We start from the raw sequence: 24,141 nt of genomic DNA on the forward strand, positions 1-24,141 counted from the left end.
ACTTTCTCTGGTGTACGTGTGTCTGTGCTAAATCTGTGATAAGACTACAACAGAGTAACATGCTTGCAGTGGTGTGTCATGCTTCTAGTGATCTGAGGCAAGATGGAAGAGTATGATTACACGCTGTGTTACAGTGGTGCCATCATGAGCATGACCATAATACCAATTGTAAGACATAACACAACTTCCCCCTTTTTACCAAAGATGAAAATTTATCTCAACAGAGATACATAGGCATATATTGTCAATTTGATAATTATGCAAGAGTTTATTCAACTAATATGTTAACCTTTGTTGTGGTGATTTGGAGGCTTGACAACTTTCCTGATCTGGTGATCATAATTCCTTCTGGAGAGGTACACGTTGTTCTTTGTTGCTTCGGTTTGACAACTACATTGTCTTGCTGGTTTTTGTCACTCTGCATTACTGTATTATTATTGTTAGCATGTCCTACCTTACACTGTCTCTCTGTCTCTCTTTCTGCATGGTTAGAAAGTATATATTGATCTGAACTGGCTTCTGTCTTTTTGCAACGTAGCACTGACCAGTAATTACTTTGTATGATCTGGGCTGGTTGCACATTCTGGAAATCTTTAGGAATACAAATGCTTGGATATCTTTCCCCACTTTCTGCTCGGAGCCAAGTATTTTGGTAGCTCTCTTCCACTTGCTCATTCACTTGTATCTTTTTCATTCTCCTCTGTTTTTCAAGAAGGATAGACTCGAGGAAAGTTTTATAGGTTATGGAATAAAAGAGTCAGTTGTAACGTGGGTACGAAATGGCTTACAGATAGGAAACAGCAAGTAAATGATCAGTGGTTATTTTTCAGGCTGGGGGAAGGTTTGTAGTAGAGTTCCCCAGGAGTCAGTATTGGGACCCTTGCATTTTTAAAAATATATATTAATGATCTAGATCTTGGTGTGCATGGAGCAATTTTCACAGTTGCTGCTAATGTAACGTTTGGAAGAATTGTAACCTGTGAGGCGGGCAGTGTAGAAGGCTATAGTTAAGTTGGTGGAGTGTGCTGATGGATGACAAATGAGCTTCAATGCAGAAAAATGAACACTTTTTTGGTAGGAAGAATATTGAAAGACAATATAAAGTAAGGGGTACAGATTCTAAGAGGTGGTGCAGGAGCAGAAGCAGAGGGACCAGGGTATATATGTGCGCAGATCATTGAAAGTAGTAGAGAAAGTAAAGCATACAATGTGACTTTATTAATGGAGGCACAGAGGTAATCAACTTGTATAAGGCACTATTGGAGCTTGGCTGTGTTCAGTCCTGGATAGGACACTATAGGATGGATGTGAATATGTTAGAGAGTGTGCAGAAGTGGTTTACAAATATGGTTCCAATGATGAGGAACTTCAGTTATGAGGATAGATTGAAGAAGGTCGGGACTGTGTTTTCTTTGGACAACAGAAGGCTGAGAGATCTGTTCAGAGGTTTACAAGTAATGCGTAGGCTTGATAGAGTAGATGAGCAGAAACTTCCCACTTGTAAAAGAAACAAGAGCAAGACACCATAAAGTGCAAAAGCAACAAGGGTGAAAGGAAGAAAACTTCTTCTTTTTTCCCCTTAGGTGGTAACTAGGGTACAAAATGCTTAGCCTGGAAGTGTAGCGGAGACAGGCTCTTTTGAGGAATTCAACGGATCATTGGATGATTATATGATTGCAAATAATGTGCTAGGGTATGGTGAAAAAGCAGGAGATTGGCATGCAATAATGATCCTTATTTAATAAGCTGGTGCAAGTACATGGGCTGAATGGCCTCTTTCTGCAGTGTAGCACGTCTGTGATTCTGTGAAGAATATTCTCTCTTTTGAAATACTTAAAAAAAGATTTGCTGCTGTACAAAAACATTCACATTTGCCTTCCACACAAGTTGTGGACAAAAATGCAGTAATACAATCGAACTACTTGCTTTGTTACTCAATACTTCATTGATTTGATTATACATACTATATGTTCTACTAGACCACCTGAATGCAGATAGAACAATAACACTGATTTCAGTCAATCCACACTTAGCACACGTCTTGAAATATTTTGCCAGTATGTTGTGTGTTTCATTTCCTCACCAGGAAATTGAATATAGAACTCCTCAAGCTATCAATAGTTGCACTTATCGTGTTGCTAAGTTGACGAGCACTGGGAAACTTGGAGCAGTAATCGATCACAAGAATGAAATCTTCCCTATGCGCTGTTAATAGGCTTGTTGCTAGTTTTGTTCCAGCAGTTGATGAAACATACTGATTCACCTCCTCCTTCTGCTATCATTGATTATCTTTGGCATGCATCACATGCATTCACAAATCATTGAATGTCCAGTTTTACCTCTGGAGACAGTATGGACTGCAGATGTTGGAAGCCAGAGTCAATTAATGTTGTTGAGCTGGAAAAGCTCAGGTCAGCCAGCATCCGAGGAGCAGATGAAAGGCTTCATCCTGAAACGCGGATTTCCTGGCGCCTTGGATACTGTCTGACCTGCTGTGCTTTTCCAGCTCCTTAGTTTTATCCCTGACTGATGTAAAGTTTTGGTGTAAATCATCTTGTGTGTTCAACACCAAAAACAAAAAATGTTGGAGATCGTAACTAGTCAGGCAGCATCCATGGGGAGAGAGCAAGCTAATGTTTCAAGTCTGGATGATTTTTCTTCAGACTGGAAGTGGTGCGGAGGGGGCAGTATTTATGCAGTAGTTGTTGGGTGGAGATTTGGAGTGTTGGGGAAGAAAGGATACTAATCGTTCAGATTAAGTGACTGGAATGTGAGAAAGACACCAAACTGTTTTGCCAAACTGGAAAGAACAGATAGGCTGTCTGGAGTTTGAGGGACAAGGAGAAAAGACATGGTGACAGAATGTAACAAGCAAAGCTAAAAGAGAAGGAATGAGAGATAATGGGAACTGCAGATGCTGGAGATTCCAAGATAATAAAATGTGAGGCTGGATGAACACAGCAGGCCAAACAGCATCTCAGGAGCACAAAAGCTCCTGAGATGCAGAGAAGGAATGAATTGGGTTCACAATTTGAAGGCGTTGAACTCAAAATTGAGCCCAGAAGGTTGTGAAGTGCCTAGTTTGAAGATGAGATGTTGCTCCTCTAGTTTTCGCTGTGATTTATTGGAGCTTTGCAGCATGCCGAGCAGGATGCTGTGTTAAAATGATAAGCTATGGGAAGGTCAGGGTCATGTTTATGTACAGACCAGAGGTGTTCCAAAAAATAGTCGCCCAGTCAGATTTTGGTTTCTCCATTGTAGAGTAGCCTGCATTGGGTGCTGAAATACAATACACAAGATCAGAGGAGGAGGTACAGGGAAAATGCTGCTTTACTGGAAAGACTGTTTAGGCCCTTGGTGGTGACCAGAGAGAAGGTGAAAGGGCAGGGTTTGCCCTTTTTGTGGTTACATGGGGAGATGCCAATGGAAGGGGGAATAGTGTTTGGTATCCAAGGAGTGGACAAGGGTATCCTGGATGGAATGATCCCTGCAAAATGCAGATGGGAGAGTGAAGGGCATGTGTTTCATGTTAGTGTTTAACTGGAGTTGTCTGAAATGGCGGAGAATGATCCTTTGAATGCGGATGCTGGTGAGATGAAAAGTAAGACCATGGGGTATCTGATTACACTGTTGTGTGAAATGGGAAGGGGCAAGGGGGAAAGAACGGGTTGGCTATGGTTGAAACACAAAATCGATGTACCAAATCAGAAGTCACACAACACCACGTTATAGTCCTAAAGGTTTCAGTCAGATCGCCTCTCTTTCCCCTGGCAATCCTTCTCAAGTCCATTGTGTACGGACCCAGAGTCCTCCTAAGACAAGCCCTTCATTTCCAAAAAATTTGTTTTTCCTTCAAATCCTCTCTAAACCTCCTGCATTCCACTTTAAAATTATGTCCCCTTATTATTGACCCTTTAACTAAGGCGAATAACTACTTTGAATTCACTTCAACTGTAGCCCTTATAATTTTATACACCTCTATCCGGTTACCCCTCAACCTTCTCTGCTTCAAAGAAAACAATCTGAACTTACCCAGCCTTTCTTCTTAGCTGAAATATTCCATCCTGATAAATTGCCTTTGAACCCCCTCCAATGGAATCACATCCTTCCTATAGTGTGGTGACCAGAACTGTACTCCAGCTGTGCTTAATCAAAGTCCTCTGCTGCTCCAACATGACTCAACAGCTCTTATAGTCTATTCCATGACTGATAAAAGCAAGTTTCCTGTATGTTGCCTTAACTACCCTATTAACCTATCCTGCCACCTATTGTTTTGCTATTTGAGTAGCCCCTCATCTTGTTACTTCCTCCTAAAGTGCATCATCTCACACTTATTAGCTTTCAATTTCATCTGCCATTGATCCTCCTCATCTAACCAACTTTTGCTGTATCCTCCTGTAACCTAAGACCTTCTTCCTCCACTATCAACTATATGGCCAATCTTTGTGTCATCCACCAGTGTAATTATTACCACTTCCATATTCTCAGAGTCATAGAGCATGTAAAGCATGGAAACAGACTGTTTGGCCCAACTCATCCATGCTGACCAGATATCCGGAATAAATCTAATCCTATTTGCCGGCATTTGGCCCATACATCTCTGAACCCTTCCTATTCATACCTGTCCAGATGCGTCTACCACTTCCTCTGGAGGCCCATACCACACACTCACCACCCTCTTGTGTAAATCCACATCAATTATGAATATCATAAACAAGAAAGGACCCACCACTGATCCTTATGATATGCCATTTCTCACCATGCTTCAGTCACCCAAACAGCTATCTGCAATTAAAAACCAAAAGAACTGTGGATGCAATAAATCAGGAACAAAAACAAAGTTGCTGGAAAAGCTCAGCTGGTCTAGCAGCACCTGTGAAGGACGAAACAAAGTTAACGTCAGTTCTGAGGAAGGGTCACCAGACCCGAAACGTTAACTATGTTTTCAAGCTATCTGCAACTACCCTCCTGGCTGAGTGACAGGAGACTTGCATTTTGCAAAATCAAATCAAGGTAGGAGGTATGTTGGATCCATCTTGCTAAGTTACTGTGGATTCCATGACTTTTTTTTATGTTTCTTTGATAAAGTCACAATTGGGAAGTTAACAAAGGTCATGCTGAAATCCAAATTAACATAGAAACAGAGGAGTGGAGGAGGCCGTTCAGCCCTTTGAGCCTCCTCTGCCATTCTTCCCAATTGCTGCTGATCATCCAACTCAATAGCCTAATCCTGCTTTCTCTCCATTAACTTTGATCCCCTTCGCCCCAAGCGCTATATGTAGTCGCCTCTTGAATACATTCAAAGTTTTGGGATCAACTACTTCCTGTAGTAATGAATTCCACAGGCTCACCACTCTGGGTGAAGAAATGTCTTGTCATCTGCATCCTAAATGGTCTATCCCGAATCTTCATACTGTGACCCCTGGTTCTGGACACACCCACCATCAGGCACATCCTCCCTGTATCTACCCTGTACAGTGCTGTTAGAATTCTATAAGTCACTGAGATTGCTCCCCTCCTTCGTCTGAACTCCATTGAAAAGAGTCCCAGCATAGTCAATCTCTCCTCATACGTTGGACCTGCCATCCTGGGAATCAGCCTGGTAAACGTTCGCTGCACGTTATTGAGAACAAGAACATTCTTCCTCAGAAAACTATATCAACTTCTCCATCCTCATCCAGACCTCTAGAACTTTTTGAGGAAGTGACTATCAGGTTTGTTAGGCAATGACAAAGTCTGACAAAGCAATGCTGATTATCTGTGATCAAACCTTGCCTCTCTAAATGGAGATTAATTTCATCCTTCGCTATGTTCTCCATAGATTTCATACCACTGATGTTAGACTCACTGGCCTATAGTCCCCTGGTCTATCGCTACCCTCTTTCTTGTAAAGTGGAACCATGTTAGTGGTCTTCCAGTCCTCTGGCATCTCACCTGTGGCCAACATAATTTTAAAAATTCATTCAGGACTTCTGTAATTTCCTGTCATTGTCTCCCACACAGCCTGGGATACAACTCACCCACACAGGGAGGCTGCTCTGGAAGGTTAGATTCGTGGAACCCAGGGAGAGCTGGCAAAATGGAAACACAATTGGCTTGATGGTAGGAAGCAAAGAGTAACAGTGGAAGGATGCTTGTCGGATTGGAGGCCTATGACTAGTGGTGTGCCTTGGGTCAGTGCTGGGTCCATTGCTGTTTGTTTTCTATATCAATGATTTGGATGAGAATGTACAAGGCATGATTAGGAAGTTTGCAGATGATACTAAAATCAGTGGTATTGTGAACAGTGAGGAAGGTTATCAGAAATTACAACAGAATCTTGATTAGGTGAGGAAGTGAGCTGAAAAGTGCCAAATGGTGTTTAATAAAGGTAAGTTTGAGGGTTTTGCATTTTGCAAAATCAAATCCAGGTAGGAGTTTAATGGTGAACGTTAGGGCCTTAAGAAGTGTAATGAAACAGAGGGAGCTTAGAGTTCAGATGCAAAGTTCTCTGAAAGTGGAGTCACAGGTAGACAGGACAGGGAAGAAGGCTTTTGATGTGCTGGCCTTCATCAGTCAGGGCACTGAGTGTAGAAGTTGGGAAGTTACGTTGTAGTTGTATGGGACATTGGTGAGGCTGCACTTGGAGTATTATGTTCAGTTTTGGCTACCTTGCTATTGGAATGATGTTGTTAAACTGGAAAGAACGCAGAAGAAATTTACAAGGATGCTGCCAGGACTGTAGGAACTGAGCTATAAGGAGAGGTTGGACAAACTAGGACTATTTTTTTCCTCCTTTTAGAGCGTAGGAGACTGAGGGGGGGTTCTTGGATGAGAGAAATGGACAGGGTGAATGCACCTTTTCCCAGGGTTAGGGATTCGAGGACTAGAGGGCATCTGTTTAAGATGACGTGGGGGAGAGGGGGAAAGAATACATGGGAACCTGAGGGGCAAGGTGTTTACACAGAGGCTGGTACGCGTACGGAATAAGCTTCCAGCATATATGGTTGAGGCGGGTACATTAACAATATTCAAAAGGCATTTGGACAAATACATGCATAGGAAAGGTTTAGAAGGATATGAGCCAAGTGCAGGGAAATGGAGTTAGTGTGGATGGAAATTTTGGTCAGCGTGGACCCATTTTGGGCCAAAGGGCCTGTCTCTGTGCAGTGGGACTGTATGATTCTAATTGGGATTTGTCCACTTTTTAAACCCGCCAAAACCTCCAATACCACCTCTTATGCCCATCTGTTCAAGAGCTTCACAGTCTATCTTTACAAACTCAGTACTTGCATCTTCCTTTTCCTGGTAAAGCCATTGCAAAGTACACATTTAACTTGGCAGGTGTCTTCTGGCTTCTCACACAAATTGTCCCCTCAGTCCCTAATAAGTCCCATTGTTTCCCCTGTTATGTCCCTTGGTATAATTTCAGAGCAACTGGGATTTTTCCTAATTTTACTGGCCAGCATTTTCTCATGGCTCCTCTTTGCTCTCCTAATCACTTACTTGAGCTCCCCTTTTGCCTCCACCTTATGTAGTCTGGGACCTCCTGTTATTTTACTCCCATTATTCCTGTTATTCATCGAACTCTCTTTTTCCTTTTTCTGTTCTCAGTCTATTTTGGCCAGATCCTGTCTTTATTCAAATGAAATCTGCCTTCCCCCCAATCCAAAACTTTCTTTTGCAGGCCATCTTTCTCCTTTTTCCATAACACATTTTAAACTGTACAGTGTTGTGGTTATTATCACCAAAATGCTCCCCAACTGTCAACTCAAACGTCTGTCTAGCTTCATTCCACAGAAGTAGATCCAGCATCGCACTGTCTCTTGTAGGACCATCTTCATATTGACATGAAATGTATACAGGAGAGCTTTTTATGAAAACTTAACCCTGTAAACTCTTTATACAATGATAATACTAATGAATATTCAAGAAATTGAAATCTCCTAATATAATTACCCTATTATTATTTTTACATGCCTTAGCAAATGAACTATATATTTGCTCCTCAGTTGCCTGTTTAACTTTTTTTTGGGGGCAATGACATCCTCCTAACAACATGACTGCCTATTTTTTATTCCTAAATTCTACCTACAAAGTCTCATTTGGCCCTTCCAAGATATCATCCCTACTTAGTGCACTATCTGACTCGCTAACTAATAACTTTACGTGACTGCAATTTTGCACCTTCTTCTGTAGGCCTGAAGATCCTGGAATGTTTGATAACCATTTTGTCGAGGTGCTGGTGTTGGACTAGTTTGGACAAAGTCTGAAGTCACATGACACCAGGTTAAATTCAAACAGGATTATTTGGAAGCAGAAGCTTTCAAAGCACTGCCCCTTTATCGGTGAAGTGGGAAAAAGACACATAGGCACAGGATTTATAATCAGAGATCAAAAGATCATGCAAATGGCATGAGTGGAATGTCTACAGGCCAAATAGGAAATCTGTGCAGGTAACCAAGTGTGTCAGACAGTGTGAGTAAAGTGTTAACAACTGAATAACTAGTGAAGGGATGACCTATAATCAATTAATTAAAGCAGGGAGATAATTACGAAAAATTGAAAATCTGGTGGTACCGGGGACAAATCAAATGTCTGGAATAACATGATAGGTATAAGAGTCGCTTGCTGAGGGTCTAACAAAGTAACAAGGTATGCAAAACTGCACAAACTAATTAAGTTGGACAGATCATAACAAGTTGTCAAGGTGGTGGTGCCAAAGTAGTCTCATTCTTGGACATGCATCTCCAACAAAGAAAGACATCTCAGCACCTCACTCTACCCAAGGCCATGGATAACCTCAAGATGCTTCACTTTTCTTGCTTCGCCCTAAACATGTTAAAGAAGCCATCCCCTACGGGCAAGCCCTGCATATACACAGGATATGCTTAGACGAGGAGGAATGTGACGGACACTTAAAGATGCCCTCAAATGAATGGGATACAATGCTCAACTTATCGATCACCAGTTCTGATGTGCCACAGTGGAAAAACCTCAACAAACCCCTCAGAGACCGATAGCATACCCTTTGTCACCCAGTACTTCCCCAAAACTTCCCATGCCATATTCATTGCAGCCTTCGACATATCATCAATGATGAAGAACATCTTGCCAGGATTATCCCTATGCCTCCACTTCTAGCCTTCAAAACAGCATCAACCACCACACAACATAACGTTGCCACGGCAACTTATGCAAGACCTGCCAGATCATCATCATGGATACTACCATCACATGTGGGAACACCATCCACCACATATACAGCAGATACTTATGTACCTCATATGGTGCAGGAAAGGATGCCTGAGGCGTGATATATTGGCAAGACTATACAGATGCTATGACAATGGATTAATGGATACCACACAACAATTGTCAGACAGAGATGTTCCCTTCCAGTTGTGGAATACTTCAGCAGGCAAGGACATTCAGCCTAACATCTTTGGGAAAGCATCGTCCGAGGCAGCCTTTGAGATACACAACAACGCAGAATGGCTGAGCAGAAACTGATCACTAAGTTGAGTACCCACGAAGACAGCCTCAACCGGGAACTTGGGTTCATGTCATACTACACGTAACACCACCATATTGTTCTGTATTTGTAAAATCGTCCTGTTTTGACACCATCACCTTGATAACCTGTTATGATCTCTCTCCCTTTAATTAGATGGTAGAGGTTTTGGATTATTTGTTACTTTGGTTACACCTTCAGCACTCAACTCTTATACATATCGCATTATTCCAGTCATTTGATTTGTCTTCAGCACCACCTTATTTTAAGTTATTTTTTGTAATTATCTCACTGTTCTAATTAATCAGATTGTAGGTCATCCCTTCACTTGCTATTCAGCTCGTAACACTTCACTCACACTATCTGACACTCTTGATCACCTGCATTGCCTTATTATTCAGTCTTTCGACGCTCCACTCACACTAATCGTATGATCTTTTGATCTCTGATTATAAGTTCTGTGCCTGCATTGTCTCTTTGCTTCAGCCGACAAACGGGTAGCGCTTTGAAAGCTTGTGATTTCAAATAAATCTGTTGGACTATAACCTGGTGTTGTGTGACTTCTGGAATGTTTAGTTGTCCTTCTCCACGTTGAACAATACCAGGTTCTTGAAACTAACCTTGTAACTGAGTTCTTGCATTCCTGGAACCAGTTTTGTAAATCTTTTCTGCACTGTCTGTTAACATCTTCACATCATTTCTAAAATGGTGGCCAGAATTGTGCCCAAAACTCCAGTTGAGGGTAAGCTAATGTTTTATACAAGTTCACCTTAACTTCTCTTCTTTTGCTCTCTCTACCTCTATTTATAAAGTGCAGGACCCTGACTGCCTTACCAACTGCTTTCTTAATCTGCCATGCCAAAAGCGTACATAAGTGATGTATATTTGTGTTAGTGTATTCCAAGCACTATATGCTGCACCTCCTTTAGATCATACTCTTCAGTTTATGTTGCCTTTTCCCATTCTTCCTGCCAAAATATATAATTTTACACTTCACTGTAATAGAATTGACAGGCATGTGACAGGTAAAATTTATCAGCTTGTCTCTGATTTTTGAAGAAGTCTATCACTATCCTTCTTGATGTTCACACCTCCGAATTTTGATTTATCCACACATTTTGGAATTATGCTCTGCACACAGGCACAGGGTTAACACTGCTGCCTCACAGCACCAGGGACCTGGGCTCGATTCCACCCTTGGCTCACTGTCTGTGCGGAGTTTGCACATACTCCCCGTGTCTGTGTGGGTTTCCTCCAGGTGCTCCGGTCTCCTCCTGCAGTCCAAAGGTGTGCAGGCCAGGTGGATTGGCCATGCTAAATTGCCAAAGTGTGTGTTCATGGAGGTGTAGTTTAGTTGGGTTATAGGGAGATGGAATGCTCTGAGGGTCGGTGTGGACTTGTTGGGCCAAAGGGCCTGTTTCTACACTGTAGGGATTCTGTGATCTGTGATCTAATAACAGCCATGGTCCTGGTCCTTATCCTTGGAGACCAGCAACCCTGGAAGCAGCCATGTATAAACTGAAAAATACTTGCTTACACTGAAGTAATGCGAATGATTTGGAGTATTAATTGTGGCTCTTGTTCCCCGCTAACAATTCTCACTGTTAAGATTTAAATAGGAACCTGTTAAGTAGGTGTTTGCATTTGAGAAGCCCCATATTTGCCGCCTTTGGCAATTCCTTCCTGCAAATTATTAGTACTATTTGATGTCAGATTGCACTGATTATACGCGTGATACTATGACATGACTAATCGGCACATTTGATCCAAGTCTAAAACTTCGAGCTAAAAGAGACATGTTTATGCTGGTTGCTTTTTAAATATAATCACTGTTTTAAATTAGCCTGTGGTTGATAGTAAAAATGAAAACAAATCTGGTTGAAGAAAAACAAGGAAGTAAAGTAAAACTTATGGCTCAAACGTATTTTTAATTAGGTTTAACTTTTTTTAAATCTACCAGTTGTCTAGATTTGCTTTTTTTTCATTATATGTGTAAGCTGGTTAAAAGCATGAGTAATTGTCTTTTGTGTTGGCTGTTGAATTGAGCTGAGAGTCCTGATTTGATTTCAGTGATCACATCTCCTGCAAAATAGACCAGCTCTAAATGAATGCTCCAGAATCTTGATTACCATGGGAGTGGAAAATCTGCCAAGCTGTGCTGATGGGGATCTTTAGGCCCTTCGGTGGGGCTGACAAGTTCCTCGTGAGCTAAAAACAATTAATTTCAAATCAAAATGATTTCTAGGTGCTGACAGTTAATCATCGTGTACCACCTTTACCCATCTGTAAATGATTCATCTCTCTTCTGACTTTCTCCACTTGTGTCCTGTTTTGATTCATTCCTTCTAAGTTCAGAGGTGGAACAGAGAGGTCAGTGGCAGAGCTTTACGCTGACTTGACTTATTAATGCAGAACTTCCTGTATTTAACCCCCTCCGTCTTATCACCATCCTCCTTGGAATGAATTTTGCAGGATGTGGCCCATTGACAGGTAACATGGGCCTTAAAAGACTTAAGTTTGAACATGTTGCCTGAAACCACCACCAGCCCCTACCCACCCCAGTAGGATTTCAGACTCGCTGGATGGGTGGTGGGAATGCCATTCACTAAATTTTATTAACCTCCCACTCCGGGAGGAAACCCACGCAGAAACCGGGAGAATGTGCAAACCAAATCCATATCCTTAGGTTAGCAGTACTGCCTCACAGCACTGAGCCGCTGTACCACCCTATGTTACTTCCTTGTTTGTTGGGATTGACTAATTCAGCACAGATCACAGATCAAATGTAGTTTATTCCTGTGTCATATTTTCCTTTTTAAGCCATTCAAGTATCAATAGTTAATTCAGTTTCAAATTTTATATCTTTGTCTCTGCCCATCCTCCTGAACAAGCTGGGGTTTCTGTTGTACTTTTCGTATCTTAGTTTTGTTGATTCTGCCCAAGTAGTGAAAAACATTAATCAGAGGAAATATACTGCAGAATATACTTTTCTATTGGGGGCAAGAGAGAAAGGAGAGAGAGAGAGAGAGAGAGAGTGAGATAAGCTATGACCTATTATTGTGCTTTAAAGCAACATTGGCACAGTGGCTCAGTGGTTAACAGTACTGCCTCACAACACTAAGGATGTGGATTTGGTTTGCACATTCTCCCTGTTTCTGCGTGGGTTTCCTCCCACAGTACGAAAATGTGCAGGTTACACAGCTTGACCAAGCCAAACTACCCATAGTGTCCAAGGACGTTTTAGGTTAGGTGGATCAGCCATGGGAAATGCAGGGATATGGTCGGGGTGGGTCTTGCTGGAATAATCTTCGGAGGGTCGGTGTGGGCTTGATGAGCCGATTGGCCTGCTTCCACACTGTAGGATTTCGAGGAGACATTTTGGTACAACTTCTAAACACAGCAAAAGATCCAGGAGAGTGAGAATGAAGAAAGTCTCTGTAGTGAGGTTAGGAGAGGCAATCAAAGTCAAGTTAGCCATAGAATAGTTCACACGATAGAAGTCAAGATACCACTTGAAGCGTAGAACCTGAGTGATTGAAAAACCAATCTATAAGCACTGACAATTATTGCTGTTCATGGCTGGTTAAGAAATAAATCTCACTGTTATCCATTTACACTGTTTAAGACCAGGTCCCAAAGTGTGAACTGTAGACAAAGGAAATTACAGAAAGTTATAGCAAGTGGCAAAAAAGGGCTTGGATGATGCATTAGAAAAATTAGTTTTCTTTTATCTTTAGGAGAATATAGTGCCTTTATCACATCTCTCAAATCATTTGGGATTGAATGATGAAGTAAGCTGAACTGTTGTGAACCAGACATCAGAACAACGACATGTACTGAGACTACACATACCTGTGTTTGGCCTACATTTCTGAATACAATTCTACTGTTCAGTTACTATCTCTACTTGGTTAAGTACCTTGTTCGATTTGTACCCAGCTCTCTTTTGCTGATTAACATTCAACTGAGGAGTAGTCCTCTAGTGACAAGATCTATTCGGAAGTATCTATTTATGATCCATCTCGCAACTTCATCCTTGACACCATGCATTAAGATCCCACTGCCCTTCATTATTAAATGTCACATTGAGGTTGTACAAGATATGGGTGAGGCCTCTTCTGGAGTACTGTGTGCAGTTCTGGTTGCCCTCTTTTATAGGAAAGGTATATTATTAAATTGGGAGGGCTGAGATGGAATTTACCAGGATTTTGCCAGGAATGGATAGTTTGAGATATAAAAATAGACTGTAAAGCTGGGATTATATTTTTGCTGGACCATAGGATGTTGAAGGATTCTTTTTTATAGAGGTTTGTAAAATCATGAGGGGTATGGATATGGTGAGTTACAAAGAACTTTTCCTGAAGTTGGGGGAATTCAAAATTGGGGACCTGTTTTAAAGGTGAGATGAGAAAGATTATTAAAAAATGACAACTCTGGTTAAGTGTGTGGAATTAATTGCCAGAGGAAGTGATGGATGCAGATACAGTTACAACATTTAGAAGTCATTTGGACAGGTACATGAATAAGAAATATTTGGAGGGACATCAGCCAAACGCAGGCAGGTGGGACTAGTTTAGTTTGGGAGCATGGTCAATGTGGACTAGTTGGACCAAAGGGTCTGCTTCCATGCTTTATGACTCTCTGACTCTATAAGATCAAGCCCCAGAGTCCCCAATGTGGCAATCAGACAAAATCAGACTCTGACCATCCAGTTCTGATAGAGCTGCTGTCTTTCAGATGAAATTTAAACTGAGGTCCTCTGTACATGTGTGGAGCTGGAGGAACACAGCAGGCCAGGTAGCATCAGAGAAGCAGGAAAGTTGATGTTTCGGGTCAGGACCCTTCTTCAGAAATGGGGAGGGGAAAGGGAGCTGGGAAATAAATAGAGAGAGAATGGGTGAGGCTGTGGAAGTTAAGTGGGATGGTGATGGGTGAGTTGTAGGGATTGGTCAGTGAGGTGGGAGGGACAGATAGGTGGGAGAGAAATAGACAGATTATGTCAGGTTAAGGAGGCGGGGATGAGAGGGAGGGTTGGACATGGGATGAGGCTGGAGGGGCGGGGAAATTTTTAAACTGGTGAAATCCATGCTTAGCCCATTGTGTTGCCGGCTCCGAAAGCGAAATTTGGCCCTCACCATGAGATGAGATGTCTTTATGTCTACTTAAAGAAGAGCAGGTGTGTTGTCCCTGGTGCCCTGGCCGTTTTTGTATGCCCCAATTAATATTACTTGAAAATATCATTGTCTGCCTTTTTTTCATATTATTGTCTGTCAGCGAGAAACAAGAGTGAAAAATGGCTTTTAGTCTTCTACATTGCAGCAATGGCTTCAAAAACTCTTCTTTGAATGTAAAGTGCTTCGAGTTGTCCATATGGTCATGAAAGGTGCAATGGGCTGTGTGGCCAAGCAGGACTCTCATTAACCAAGCCATTTCACCCCTATTTTTACTTGCCATGTCCTGGATGTCTGGCCTGAGCTTCCAATTCGGTTTCTTCTAAATCGTGATGCCTAACTCTTCAGGGAGCCTTCCAATGCAATGCAGGTCCAGTGCTGAAGGCCAAATCCCATCACATTTCTATTTTTGTGCAGCAGATACTGCCATTTCAAGATTCAAAATAATACATATCTTTCAAAATGTCGTCATAATTTAATCATTGAGCTTTCTTTTTTCTTACAATGAAAAAGACCGCTGTATGGCCAGATTGTCCTCACAGTTTGAGAAAGCTGAAAATAGTTTTGCTTTTGCATAAGGGTGCTCTTACTTGATTCTGCATTTGAAGTTGGTGCAAGATGCACAGAATTCTGTGGCTAAAAGAGGCTAGCATGGGGAAATGGTGAGACTTTGACAACACTAACCCCTTTTAGCCACAGATTTTACAAATTGGTGCATCAGGAACTTGTGTGGGTGAGCAAACTGGATAAGATCTTGGGAAATATACGACAAAAATTTCAAGAAGGAGAAATATTTCACCATGTTTATAATGTATCAATTTTCCTTTTTGCAACAAATGCAGCAACCCAGAGAGCTACCAAAAATTAAAGAATAGGTACTGTCCATTGATAGGTGCTTGGGATAACCCAGTGTTGTACATTAAAATTAATTTTGTTTTTGCAGTATTCTGGAATTGCAGGTCATATTGCCACCAGTGGTGGGTGATTAAGGAAAGCAAAGGGGAAGGAGAGTCTGTAACACTACACCTTTAAAATCCAGTGTGTAACTGTCACTATCCACAAAACAGTGCAGCATATGGTTCAGGCATTTTGGCATGGGATTGAATTTGGAAGTCAGCTATTGAAATTGTTTTTTTTTCTAATTCCTTGCTTTATTTGCAACTGCAGCTTCTTTTTTGACTTGAACAGTGCTTTGAGTCTTGTAATTTCATCAATTGCAAAGATATTTACTTAACCTCCCAAAATGTCATCTACTTCTGTCCATCTGTTACTGAAAGCCATTTCATACTTCCGTCACCTGCAGTATCAGCTACCCCAATGTTTCCCTGGCTAGTCTCCCATTCCTCCATTACTTTAAATGTGGTGACTTGTTCTGGGACACAGTTTGACAGATGACAGCAAATCCTTTGTGTCTCAACCTCGTGACGTGCCATGTGTGAATTTAGAAGACACAAATTTTATTTGTGAAGGCATTGGAACCAGCTCTGATCTTCCTATCACCTACACGCATACATATTTACTGTACTGAAGAATAAGGAGGAGGAGGAACTGTGCCTAAATTTGGCCCTCATTCCCTGTTAAATCAAAGGTGCTACCCAATGTTAAAGATTCTAACTACAATTTGTCTGGTCTGTATGGCTTATTACCATTTTAGTTGGTGTTTTTACTCAGTGGCTTGTTTGCATGGCTAATCTGAAGGACTGCTTAATGTATCATCTGTGTAGTTCAAACATTACCAATTAGCACATTCGTTTGAAGCATTGAGGATGTCTTTTTAATCTATAACCCCACTGCATTTGTTGATTTGAATATGCTGTTGTATATTTTTATAGATTGGAGTATTTATCGGGATAGGGTGTTAATTTAGGTATCACTTTGATATTTTGTGCATAGGAGGGGTTAGCCGCAAGTTGTGAATTAATATGATTGCATTTTTTCATTGATTATTTGTTTCTTTCTGTCAGGCATTTGGGAAAGGTGGGAGTTTCTTTTGTTACTAGGTAAAAGCATTGAGTCAATGGCTTAATTTTCCAGAAAATCTGGGTTTCTTTTACTCTGCCCTAGCTTGAGTTGAATAATAAATATGATTGTTTTGTTTGTTTGTTACTGCTGAAATATGAGCCATCAATGTTCAAGTTTTTATCCAGGAACACCTGGAGAAGTATTTCAATAGACTGGTAATGATATAATTAGATTCTCGTAGTGCAGTAATCAGGTTTGAGTCACACCTATGTGTCATAAGACATCCAAACAGGATGATGATGAATAACTTATAGTTGAAGATATTGACACTTCATTTCTGTAACTGTCTAGACTTTTACATCCTAATTGATGCAGTTGGTGAGAATAGTTGCAGAAACCAAAGTTTTAAATGATGTTTAGACATTTCTGGCCAGAGTTTTATTCACAACAGAAACTGATGCATATATGAATAAATATATAAGTATGAATGACAATATGTGTATATTGTATGATAAGTAATAGTTTTCACGTAATTATACACAATTAATGTAACCATTAGCTGTTCCTTAGTTTCACTTGGCTTCAGACATCCCTGTCAGACCCTGTTATATAATAACATTAACAACAGTTACATTAATTTTATGTGAATGAAGGAATATAATAAAAGATGCCGACTAGAATGTGAGCCATGATTATACTGAGGATAATTGGGACTGCAGTTTTCCCTCTGAGTTGAGAAGGTGCACACAGCAAGTGATGCAGTGACTGACATGTAAGAGTTTTCTAAATGTTGGATCTAAGTATAGATAGATTTATATAGTGCAGACAACTGTCAAATTATGAAATTATACTTTGTGCTGCAATACGTGGTTCATATTAATTGGATATAAATCAACAGCATGTAGCAACATTAGCCAGTCAAAACCATTAATTGTAAGGATTCTCTCTGAAAATCCAAACTAAATTCTCAGGTCAATTTTTCAGCTGAAAGTAAACCTTATACTGCTAAATTTTCATGTTGGATACATGCACTGAGACAGTTGGGTAAGTACTTTTGAGAGAAAATATATTAAGTAGTAGTGTCATCCAGGCAGTTTATACTTTATTTGAAGAATTTGAAATAGTTTTGAGTCATTAAGCCATAAATTTGAATGTGTTGATTTAATATCTGCTTCACTGCTATGTAGTATGTCGGTGTAAGTCCACTGACATTTCTTTTTAAGCATTAATGTAACCAAAGTGCTTCAGATTTCTAAAGTTGACCATGTTCTGCTTAAAGATTTGCTGAGTAACGATTGGGATCCTTGTTTTGATATGTCAATACTTCTCATTTTGTTAGTGCTGATAATATCATGGTTAGGGCCAGCTCATGTATGGCAGTCTCCACAATGATAAATGTCTGGGTTCAATGCGGTTTATTTATACGGTCTGTAGATTGCTGTTGATTTGTTCTTACCAAAGTTTTTAGAGGAGAATAATGGCATATTATGTATTCATACATCAAAGGTTTTGGTAAAGTTCTCGATGGAAATTATATTGATTACATTGTAGTAACAAACAAAATAAAGCAAATCCTTTTGCATATTTATAAACCAACAGAACTGTGGATGCTGTAAAACGGAAATAAAAACCAAAGTGGATGGAAAAGCTGAACAGGTCTGCCGGTATCTGTGAAGGAAAAAAATATCAGAGTTAATGTTTCTTCTGACTTGTGTAAGATTTGTGCATAGAGTCCCATACATAATGCTGTGCCTCCACTTTAGATTATTTGCCAGTTAAATATACTTGATATGTACATAGTGATCTGGAAGTTTATTATTTTCCATCTTTCAGAGGCAGGAAAAAACGTGGATTGAAGGTTTTTTGTTTTTGAAGGAATATCATTTGTTTAAATCAATAACGACTAATGTCTATTGGCTTTCTTAGTAGTTAAATCTAAGCAGTGTGCACCTGAAATCCACCCATCTTGTATTATGCGTACATCATCTTTATGCTTACATCTTATATACATTGTCTGATAAGTAATGCTAAGGAAATTACTCCAGTTCGAAGAATGTCTTTAATTTGCTGCTTAGAATGCTTACTAGGAGCACAGCTACAATAAACTAGTGACATATTTTACATAAGTGTGTGGTGAAGAGTTCATACCAGACGTTTTATATTGTGAGATATGTAGTAGTTTGAGTAATTTTCCAGTGATTATTTAAAACAAACTGAAAAGCAGAAGAGACCACATCCGTTATTCAATTAAATTGCTTTCAGCAGCCAGGCCAAGTAATAAGTAGGGGCAGGAAGAGGTAATTTTGGCATTTTGAGCCTCATCTGATATCCAGCATGATATCATGGCAAACCTCTATCTCAACTCCATTTTTTGTTTTGAAACGTTATTCTCATGTCACTTACTTCCTTTAGTGTCCAAAAATCTCTTGATTACTGCCTCAAACGTACTCAACTAAATACCTACAGCCCAAGGATTTTCCAAAAAAATTCTTAACCTGTTTGGAAGAAAAAATTCTCAACATCTTGGTCCAAATTGTTTGGTTCCTTTTGTTCTGAGACAGTCATTCTGAATTTCAGAAACTCCAGTATTTTCCTACATAGCCCATTAAGAAGATTAGATATTACAATGGGATCACCCTGCATTTTTCTTTGTCTTCAGGAAATAGCACTGTCCACCCAGTCTCCCCTCAATGAATAATTCCCTATACCAGAACTGGCATAATGAAAATAGAAATGCTGGTTGACAGGGACAGTCTATATTTCAAATTTGATATGACTTCTTCAGAATTTTACTTTTATTTTGCTTAGCAAAACTTTTGTTGCACTTCCACTTAGAAGTGTAGCCTTATTTGTGTAAAACCATCAAAACAGTACATAGTTCTTCAGATGTGGTCTCATCTATATAATATGGTAAGATTTCAATAAAGGTTGACATTCTATTTGCTTACTTAATTCTTTGCCACAACAATATGGTAACTGCATGTTCTCTGTGTACGATGATACGCAAATCTCCTCGAACAGCAACTGTTACCAATTCTGCACTATCAGTCGCCTCTTTTTCAGCCGCATGGCTGCACAACCATCCTGTTCCATGTAGGTTGCTCACAAGTTGGACCCTTAAGTTCCTATGCATAGGGCCCTGTGTAAGACGTATTTTAAAGGTCCACATGTTTGTCAAGAAAAATGTCTATCTCTCTCGCAAGAGAAAATGTCTTTACCACCCCAACATTTTAAAAACATTACCATTGCTGAAACTTCCACTTTCTGCATTCTGGTGGGAGTTATCATTGACATGAGACAACTGGAATAGCTATATAAATAATGTGATGAGTAGAATTCTACAGCTACTATCTCATTTCATGAAACCTCAGAGCTTATACACCATCTCAAAGGCAAAGTAAGAATACTGTGTGCCCATCTGGATGTGTGTGGTTCGAACTATACTGCAAAAGCTTGCTGCTAATGAAGGCAAAACAGCACAGTGGATTGGCACCCTGTACATCAACTTAAGAATTCACTTCCACCTACGTCACCCTAAAGTGATAGCTATTTTGATGTAACAAGGTGTAACGCTGGATGAACACAGCAGGCTCAGCAGCATCAGAGGAGCAGGAAAGCTGATGTTTTGGGTCTAGACCCTTCTTCAGACCCGAAACGTCAGCCTTCCTACTCCTCTGATGTTGCTTGGCCTGCTGTGTTCATCTAGCTCTCTACACCTTGTAACATCAGATTCTCCAGCATCGGCAGTTCCTACTATCTCTGTGATAGCTATTTTTGCAGGTTTTGGAAGCTGCAAAGTGTAATAACTGAAGCACAAGGACAGAAAAATACATTTGAATACTGTCACCTGCGAGTTCACGTCAAGCCAATTGGAAGATCATCATAGAACTATACAAGGTCTAATAAAATTCTAAATGCTGTCTGACCAAAACCTTATACAGCCTCAGCAATAGATCCCTGCACTTATATTCTAACTGTCTCAAAATATACGCTAACATTGTATTTGCCAACTGACCTAAGATGCCTAAATCCCTCTGTGCTTTAGATTTCTGAGCCTTTCCCCTTTAGAAAACAGTCTTTTGTTCTTCCTCCAAAGTATAACCTCACGTTTTCCCACATGGCATTCGACTTGCCGCCACTTTGGCTGCGCTCCTAGCATGTCCAAATCTTTCTGCAGCCTCCCCACCTCCTCAATGCTACTTGCCCCTCCACCTACCTTTTTCATCTGCAAACTTAGAAAAAATGCCCTCAATTCCTTTGCCTAGATTACTCATGTATAACATGAACGTGGTCCTAACACTGACCTCTTCAGGACTTAACTAATCACCAACTGCCATCCTCAAAGACCTCTTTATCCAGACTGTCTACCTTCTGCCAGTCAGCCCATCCTCTCTCCGTGCCAATACTTGGCTGCTAACACCATGGGCTCTTACTTAACAGCCTATGTGATACCTTGTCAAAGGTCTTCTGAAAATCTAAGTCGATCATGTCCACTGGCTTTCCTTTGTCTAACTTTCTCACTGTGTCTTCAAAGAATTAGTGCATGGCTTCACTTTTCACCACTTTCCTACCAACAGACCTGTTCTGTCTCTTCTAGTCTCTCCATGTCGCAGCTTACTTTCCCTATCATAAGCAGACTTGATTGAACTACACCTGATCTGCTTACCTGCATCATTGGTATAGACTGTTGATTGTTGAGGCCCAAGCACTGGTACTTTGAGGTTCACAAATTTAGTTTGTAACCCCAAAAATGTTTTCAGCAATTCCCACCATTTGCTGCTGCTGTCAAAAACCCCATTTGGTCCCCATTTTTTGGTATTTGTACTGTTTTTAAAAGTTGCTTAATTTATATAGTGGGACTTCTGTTATGCAAGAATGGAAGACAATTTAAAGGCAGTTCTGCATTCTATTTGTTGCAAATCATTTACATTGAAGCATGCGTGAACACAGAATGAGAAATTCCACTTTTAATGTGCAGTCCTTCAGTAAATAGCTATTTAAGACATGCAACTAGTAAATACAGTGAATTTTCTTGTGACCAATTCTTCTGAACGCTAGCATTTCAAACTATTTAGCTTTTTTTCTTTGTAAACTATTATTGTTTTTCAAGAATATCTTCCATTGATAGCTCTCCCACAGAGAAAAATGCTTGAAAATTTCCTGTAATGATGCCTTTAGATTTTGGACAAAGAAAGTCAAAGTACAGATGTAACCAGATGAGCCATGTTGCCAACACAATTAGCAGAGATGGAAGATTATGCATACAGGCAAACAATGACTGCTGTGACACAGACAGTCCTGACTTCCAGTAGCATACAGGCCTTTTCTAGGGATGCGGATAATACCAAATAGTTATCCAGGAAACAAACTAAACTTTTGCAATTCCTCCAAAGAATGGTGCTAGTTTAAGAATATAGGTTAGTCAGTGGATGGATTTCTTTGACATGATGATCAAGAACTGTGTTGCCTACTTTTGTAGGATTTGTTCATCTTTGATAACTCTTCAAATGATATACAACACAATCTATAATGCCATATTGTCATGGCATCATGGTTTTCCCTCTTCTATATTCTATAGCTGTCATTCCCCCATTCAGATTTTCCTGCCTTCCATTGTTTTTTAGACTTCCCCCTCCAATTGCCATTTTATATAATTAGTTGCAGGTGCACCTTTCACAGTGGTTGACTGAAAAATTTGCTCATGGGAGATATTAAATGGTACAGACTTCAATGAGGAAGTAATTGTTATTTGTATGGGTGTTTCATCTTACTGCACTGGTCTGAGTTATTGTCATTAAAGAGGATTATAGCAGCAACTTTCATGTAGGAAATTACAGGATCTGCTCAGCCTAGTGTGATAAAGAAAGCCTTGTTAAAGATTTTGAGGAGATTAGTAACTCGGGTTATAGATGAGCCAGTGTGTTTGATTGCAGACATTTCATCACCCTGCTAGGTAATATCAGTGCGCCTCCGTGAAGCGTTGGTGTTCCATCCCGCTTGTGCCTCTGTTTGCTGAGGTGGTTGGGATCATTTTTGGCTGTTTTCAAGTGGCTTGAACTGGATCTGATACATAGTGTGTTTGTTGTTGGACTGCCAGGCCTCCAGGAATTCTCTGGCGTGTCCCTGTTTGGCTTGTGCTATTATGAATGTGTTGTACCAGTTAAATTTGTGTCCTCCTTTGTCCATGTGTATTGAGACCAGTAAGAACTGATAATGTCTGTTGGTGGTTAGTTGGTGTTCATGTATCCTTTCATTGTCAATTTTCTTCCAGTTTGGCCTAAGTAATGTTTCTCACAGTCCTTGCATGGCATTTCGTATATTACGTTACTTTTAGTGGGTGAGGGTATTGGATCCTTTATGTTTGTCATTAGAGCATTATAGTGACTCATACACATTTTTACAATATTTTCGAAATGTACGTAACAATAAATTACTACATTACTCTCTACTATGTTGTAGGGAATAGGTTATACTGCAAGCTTTTAGGTGACAGTATTTAGTTTTGTGCAGGTATTAAAAATATCTAACTATTCCTGCAACATACCTTGACTTGCTGAGGGAAGTAAGCAAAAGATTTAATTTTCTTCACAAAATAAACTCTATTTCAGTAAATAGTTGAGATTTGGTTCAATAGTATTTGACTTGCCAAGTACCTACACTGGCTATTTTTTGATAATTTGAAGTGCCACACTTGTGTGCATCTGTTTTATGGAAGAAATTTATTTTCTCGGCGTTGTTTGGTAGTTGATGTTTGTAGTTTGTGTAAGATGTTTTTCATCCTTTTTTTTACTGGCGGTATTTCAATTGTCTGTCTGAGAGCTTTAGTTCTAATTGCAGTTTTTGCTGAGAAAAGTAATGTTCTGTCAAAAACAGAAGTCCAATATTGAGGTATGTCTATCTCCATCCATTAAATGAAATTTTGTTTTTAAGCGTTAAATGATTTATCCTGTAACATTTTGATGTATGGTAGTAGAAGTGATTATTAAGATTTTGTTATTTTTTTCCTTCTGAGGCACCCACACTATGGGGGAGAAGCAAACAGGATGAGAAAAGAATGTTTTTAAAAAAAGCCTCAAACCTTTGCTCAGAAGTCTAAACTAAAGCAGAGTTTAGCTATTTTAAAAATATTAGAGGTTATTAAACACTTTCAAATGCTGTGATGATTTAATAGTGTTCTTTTGTATTTTTAAAAACACATTGTTCGGTGATATGCCTTGAGGTAGCGAAAGGGTCAAATGTTTACTAGCAACTAATGCTAGGAGTAATGTAAAGCTAGATCTTCTGTTGTATTAGCATTATTGTTATGTATCATAACAGGGAACAAGGGTAATAAATGCAGTGATTGGGGAATAACTGAGGCAAGACGGCTGAAATCCACGAAGGCTCAGAAGAAATAATGACCTCCAAGGGACTTAATATTCATTTAGCATGAAAATCAATTTTGTTTTAACTTTCAAGTATGAATATAAATGGCAAATTAGCTTTCAGAATTATGTACCTTAATGACCTACAAAC

The 24,141-nt window shown here is 39.9% G+C and overlaps 1 protein-coding gene across 8 annotated transcripts in view; it reads left to right on the top strand.

Annotated features, from left to right (window-relative positions):
• The window catches only part of sema4d (sema domain, immunoglobulin domain (Ig), transmembrane domain (TM) and short cytoplasmic domain, (semaphorin) 4D), a 243,197-nt gene that overhangs the window by 49,360 nt on the left and 169,696 nt on the right, over window positions 1-24,141 (top strand). Inside the window, exon 1 of one of the 8 annotated variants that reach the window (XM_048527929.2) lies at window positions 16,070-16,292. The exons of 6 other annotated variants lie outside the window; for them this stretch is intronic. The gene's annotated coding sequence lies outside the window, so the exon portion shown is untranslated. Of the gene's footprint in view, window positions 1-16,069; window positions 16,293-24,141 lie in introns of those variants that run through there. One more of the 8 variants, XM_048527933.2, reaches the window with a different exon arrangement.

Source organism: Stegostoma tigrinum, chromosome 3 (assembly GCF_030684315.1).
Source record: "Stegostoma tigrinum isolate sSteTig4 chromosome 3, sSteTig4.hap1, whole genome shotgun sequence".
NCBI lineage: Eukaryota > Metazoa > Chordata > Chondrichthyes > Orectolobiformes > Stegostomatidae > Stegostoma > Stegostoma tigrinum.